Raw genomic sequence first — 6,679 nt, forward strand, 5'->3', positions numbered from 1 at the left:
GAGAGACGATGGAGGGGATGTTGGGTATAAGTAGGCGACGGAAAGGACTGGTGGTGCTTTCGGTAGTAGTTTTTGATTGAGACGACGAGGGAAAAGTGTAACGGGTGGTACAGAAGACAACGGGGAACGGTGAAGGATTACGATAGGCGACGACGAGTCGGATTCGGGTGTTCCTTGTGGTTGTTTGCGGACGTAGAGAGTTACACTTAGTATATCGTAGCATTAGTTTAGATTATAGATACTCACTATTCTATCTCTTAAAAACATTATACCTTAGTATTTATTTTTAATAAATAAATACTTTATTATTACCATTATAAATATATCTCTTCATTATACATAAATCTTACATATATATACTTAGATATCTATTACTCTCGTATTATTTAATCTATATATTAGGTGTACAAATAAGTTTCCGCTGTTTTAATGTAGATAGCGCGGCGCGGAGTTTCCGTTAACTTTCGCAGATGATATCCTGCTTAAAAATTAGTTTGGACGTTTAGGAACAACATAACCTATTAATATTATTGATTTCATATTGGTAAAATATAATTTTTTTTAATTGAAAATGTCCAAATTTGAGCCAAATAAGCGTCATTTGCGGGAAATATTAGTTTACTTCTTTAATATAAAGAAATCTGCTGCTAAGGCGCATCGATTGCTCGTAGAAGCATATGGTGAGACTGCTTTGAGTGAGAGAACGTGTCGTGAGTGGTTTCAAAAGTTTAAAAACGGTGATTTCGACGTAGAAGACAAAGATCGCAGTGGAAGGCCAAAAATTTACGAGGATGCAGAATTGGAGGAAATATTGGAGGAAGATTAATCTCAAACACAAAAAGTACTTGCTGTAACATTAGAAGTCACTCAGCAAGCAGTCTCACATCGTTTAAAATCATTAGGAATGATTAATAAACAAGGAAATTGGGTTCCGTACGAATTAAAGCCGAGAGATATTGAACGCCGATTATGCTTAAGTGAAATACTGCTTGCTAGACATAAAAAAAAGGTTTTTCACATCGTATCATCACTGGTGACGAGAAATGGATACATTATGATAATCCAAAAAGATGAAAATCATGGGGATTACCAAGCCATGCGTCAACATCAACAGCAAAACCGAATATTCACAGAAAAAAACTCATGCTGTGTATTTGGTGGGATCAGTTGGGTGTAGTGTATTATGAGTTTTTGTTATTCGTCGTACTCTTTTCACACTTTTCATAATTTCTCAAAACAGTGGGCCTCTGCTTGTTCTTTCGTTACCTATACCTATACCTATTCCTGTACCTGTACTTACCTGCGTTTTTCTTCCTAATTTTTTTCTTTTATCGAATCCTCACTTCGAACCTCTGCAGGTAACAATGGGTTGAATCGAACTGTCTTCGATCACGTACACCATAAACACGCATGCACACATGCTCACATAAATTCCCATGCACTCATACTCATACTATCACAATTTGACAAAAGAAAGAACATTTTCCTTAGTTTTATTTTTAAGAAAATCATCTGTAGCTATTATGGAAACATTTTACAAGAAAATTTATTTTAAACAGAACAATTTATTTTTATTTTAACATAGGCACACTTTTAATACTAATCGCTCTTAAATTTCTTTTCAGAGACAGAAAACAAAAACACTGCTTTCTTGTTCTCTCTCAAATTTCTTTTATCCTCGCATACATTTTTCTCGATCTAATCAAATAATAGAAAATAAAAATAACAAAATAAAAATTAGAATAAAATATAAGGACTTATATTAGAAGAAATTAATAATTATTTATATATTATATATATATATAAATATCATTACGAATATAAAGATTTGAAAGAAAATAATATTGAGAAGAAAAAATATTTAGAAAATATCATTGAAGATGTTAAATAAATAATTTCCAATAATAATAAAACATCGTCGTGAGTACACTTTCATTTATTATTTTTCTCCCCAGTTGTGTTTTTTCCTCGTGTAAAGATAGAAACCCGAGGGTAACGGGGTATAGATACGCTTTATTTAATTTCAACTGGCGCCATTGCTTTCCACCGCCAGTCCTTCCCATTGAATTTCTATCGTTTTCCACATAAAGAAGTCGCAGCAGCCGGGAAAAACTAGTCGAAAGAAATATTACATCGTTCTTTAGTGTAACAGCCAACGAATCGAACGGATGTGTATAGCGAAGTAAATACCTATATTCGTAAAACGATTGAAACTTCCGTTGGTAAAAAAATAAAGAAGAGAAAAAGAGAAAATAAAAACGAAATAGAGAGAGAGAGAGAGACAGAGTATAAGCATAACCGAACATAATTATGATAAAATCAGCAAAATAAATACAGAGGTTTACATTTTTTATATATTTTTATCACATATATTATGTTTATTACATAACATAATTCAAATCAGCAAAGTAAATAGAGGTTTACATTTTTATATATTTTTATCACATATATTATGTTCTGTACATAACATAATTATGATAAATCAGCAAAGTAAATAGAAGTTTATATCTTTATATATTTATCACATATATTATATTTGTACATAACATAATTATGATAAAATCAGCAAAGTAAATAGAGGTTTACATTTTTTATATATTTTTATCACATATATTATATTTACATAACATAATTATGATAAAATCAGCAAAGTAAATAGAGGTTTACATTTTTATATATTTTATCACATATATTATATTTATTACATAACATAATTATGATAAAATCAGCAAAGTAAATAAAGGTTTACATTTTTTATATTTATCACATATATATTTTTTATTAAATATATACCTATTTTTCTCTATCATTTTATATCAAAATATACAAATACTCATATTTTAGCTTGTTATCTTTAAAGAAACATCGAAAGATATTTCTTTTATCTATCGATTATCACTTTACTCTCTCTCTCTCTCTCTCTCTCTCCTCTCTCTCTCTCTCTCTCTCTCTCTATTTCCCTCTTTCTCTTCCTCTTCCTCTTCCTCTCTTCTTTGCTTTCTTCGAATGTCGGTAATACATCAAGTACGAAACTGCAACGCATCCGTCTATTTATCTCTCTCTCTCTCTCTCTCTCTGAACGCGAAAAGAAACTGCAGATAAATCAGTCGTCGGTCAGCCGCGAAGATTAAACGCGAAACGTTTAGTATACATACATACATACATACATACATCATACACATATGTATATACATGGTTACATAGGCTTTATTATACATACACATATACATAAATAAATAAATATATATACATATACAACGTGTCATGGACGATTTTCGCAGGTGTGCGTCGACGAACTGCCCTTTCTGTCCTCTCAACCCCCTCTCAGCCCACCCATGTTTCTCTCTCTCTCTCTCTCTTTCTCTCTCTATCTTTCTCTATCTCATGTTTTTGTTCTTCTTACTCTAATGCACCGACGCGCCCTGGTATTTCGCGAATCCGGCAATAAAACAGTGGGCATTATCTCTCGCAGAATACTCTCTCTCTCTCTCTCTCAATCTCTCTCTCTCTCTCTCTCTCTCATTCTCTCTCTCTCTCTTCTCTCTCTCATTCTGTCTGTCTCTCGCTATTATTATTTGCGACGCGCTTAAACGCAAATCAGCGCACAACCACACGTAAATGGTATTGTTCGTAAGCCAACACGCGGATACGTTCTCGTTTGGTATTCGTATTACGTCATATTATAACGGCCGGACTAAATAATCGGGCCTTTGTGGGCATCCACCTAATAACAATCAGTCGAAGCGTGTTCTCGACGTTACGTTCGTAATCTCTTGAATTTTTCCATCGATAGAGAACATTTTTCCCATTATTTTGTATGTTTTTTCATTTTTTTTTTCTATTGAAAATATGTTCACGATCGGTTACTCGCGCATATTATATTCTTGAAGCGCATTTTTCAATTCATATTTTTTGATGTATTATTTTTATAAAGAAATTTATTCAGCATATAATATAAATTATTATTTATTTATTTATTTATTTGTTTAAAATAAAATATAAAAAACAAGGAATTTTTATTAGGATTTCTTTGAGTACGTACATTGGAGTAAATTATGTGATTTTCTCATTTTTCATTAGATTTGATTTTATAATTATATTTCTATATGCTTATATATGTGCGTATATATCTATACTTTTTTAAAAAATTAAATATATTTATGTTGAATTATTTTTATATTTTATATATAATGTTCATCTTATAACAAATTTTATTTTAACATTCCAAAATTCCAAGAAAAAAAAAATGTGAAAAATGACAATAATATAAGATTTGAGAGAGTACGGTAATGAAAACATTGCATAATGCTTAAAAAATATACTTTGTTTATCCATCTACCATAGACTCCAAAAAAGATTTATACTAATCATCACATTAAACAAAAAAAAGAATATATTATTTATTATTTGAACATAATTTGAACAATATATATAAATAACCAAATGAACCATACTTACATTCCACTTACTCGTCTCAATAAAATTAATAAGACTAACCTAATGAAGTATCAAACGAATTCATCGGACTATTAACTTCAATCGAGATGAAAAAAGAATTGATTAAATCATATCTGATCCTGTTTACAAGTTAAGTCTCGTTAAATTTGCGATCTTTCGTCATTTCATTCACTTTTCATCGAAATTGAACGTAAAAAGGGTGAGATGGAAGTTTAAGGATAAAAATAAGACGAGAAAAAAAAAAGAAAGAAACTAGGAAAGATAAAAAAAGTAAGAAAGGTAGGAAGGAAGAAAGAAAGAAAGGAAAAAAAGGAAAATAAGGAAGAAAGATTAAGCATTTATCCGCGAAACGTTACTACCATAAAAATCAAAAAGCTTCGTAAATTATAAACGAGGAATTATCCTCTTTCCCCAAGTTGTTTCTATTCTTTTCTCCAACAATTTTATGCGAGTAATCGATCGGTGGTGGTGGTGGTGGTGGTGTCTCGTGTTCTTCCAAAGATTCTCTTTAAATGTTTTTGTTCTTTTTTTTACGATCTACCGAAAAAGGTGTAACGAGTTGAGTCAAATCAACGGGGATGGGAAGTAGGGGTGGGGGGGGTGGATTTTGTTCCCTCGTGGAGTAAAACGTTTCCATGGGAACGTAGCGTTTGCTACGATCTCGAAGGAAAATTAAAAGTCGAGAGTTCATTTCGTTCTGTACGTAGTCATGCGTTCATGTGAGAAAAAGAGAAAGAGTAAGAGAGTCTTTATATATATATAAATATATATGTGTATGTGTGTGATATTGTGCGTATGTGTTGAAAGAGAGAAAGAGAAAGAAAGAATTTGAAAAATCAGGACAAAGGCCATACGCTTGGTCGACGTTTTAGCCGGCAGTGGACTTTTGAAATTCGACCGCATCTACGTATAATAATCCTTGTAATACAGGGTGGCGTCAAATGTCACGGGCCAAAGGCCCTTAAACAATGGAACCATGAACGAAGCCGATAAAGCACTCGCGACACAACGACACGCTCATGTTAATTTTAATTGCATTCATATAGAACAGCCGGTAGTTCTCTATGTCGTACTTTCTGTTCTTTCCTCTCTCTCTCTCTCACACACACACATACTAGATTTTTTGTTCTTTCTCTCTCTCTCTTTCGTTGGCCTCTCTCCGTGTCTTCCAATTAGTAGAAAATGCAGTTGCACAACGAGTTTTTTCCAAAGGTATTCAACTTTCTGATATTAACATGGGAAAGGGTGGTTACTATATTTTCTACATCGTCTAAAGTTTCGTTTAAAGACTCGGTTGGAGAAAGAGAGAAATAGAAGATAAGTAGGAAGAAAACACATTGAATGAATGGATATTTTGTAAAGGGAAAAAACAACAATGTATTATTGCAGTATGTAAATCGTATACTTTGTGTATATTTTTCTCTATTGGATTTTGTAATTATTGAAGTTATACTTCTTTTGGCGCGTTTGGGAAAATGTGATGGAGTGTGTGTGTGATTTTTTTCCGAACGACCATGAAGTTTGTCGGTATTTACGACGCGCGGCAAAGCGATTTCAAGTATACGGCATGAAGTTGTCTTCTTTTCTTCTTCTCCTTCTTCCCCTTCTTCCCCTTCTTCCCCTAGTTCCCACTAGTGCTACCACAGCGCCATGGCCGTTGACGCATAAATTAATTCGATATATCTCCCTAATATTTAGTATGACTGATATCTATATTTTATATTTTCTTTTTTTTTTTTATTTTTTCTTATATATATTATTATTTCTTTTTTTAAGTTATTTTTTTTCTTCGAAGTTATTTTTGAGGTTATTGAGGTTATGTTCGTTTTGGTACACCAAAGAAGTATAACTTCTTACGTGTGCGTACATAAGTACACACACCAGTTTTTAGTATTTTTAATTTTTAAATATATGTATGGATTTTTATCTATGTAACAGAGATATTCGATTAAACTCAAGCGCTCCTTTGGTTAAATTTGAAAACGTGAACAGTACTATTAACGATAAGAGTACAGTTATTGAAGTTATTGAAAGTTCTAAAGTCGATTTTGATCGTGAATGCATGCATGCAATGCATGTATGAATGCATGCATGCATGCATAGCAAATATCTACGCGTCGGATTTGAAATAGTCGTTTCGTTTCGGAAGATGAAACATGCTCGTGGAAAAATGTTAAGATACGTTCGAAACTACCCCTTTAAACTTCGTTCCCCCTTCTAC

At 32.4% G+C, this 6,679-nt stretch overlaps 1 long non-coding RNA gene across 1 annotated transcript; it reads right to left on the reverse strand.

Annotated features, from left to right (window-relative positions):
* Positions 1-2,963: 2,963 nt before the first annotated feature.
* On the reverse strand, positions 2,964-3,328 carry LOC122522393. The gene is made up of 2 exons (XR_006305046.1): positions 3,251-3,328; positions 2,964-3,092 (listed from the first exon to the last, which is right to left on the reverse strand). It is a non-coding gene; the product is annotated as an uncharacterized LOC122522393 (long non-coding RNA).
* Positions 3,329-6,679: the final 3,351 nt, after the last annotated feature.

The sequence above is a fragment of the Polistes fuscatus genome, unplaced genomic scaffold (genome assembly GCF_010416935.1).
Source record: "Polistes fuscatus isolate 324 unplaced genomic scaffold, CU_Pfus_HIC Scaffold5, whole genome shotgun sequence".
In the NCBI taxonomy this organism is placed as follows: domain Eukaryota; kingdom Metazoa; phylum Arthropoda; class Insecta; order Hymenoptera; family Vespidae; genus Polistes; species Polistes fuscatus.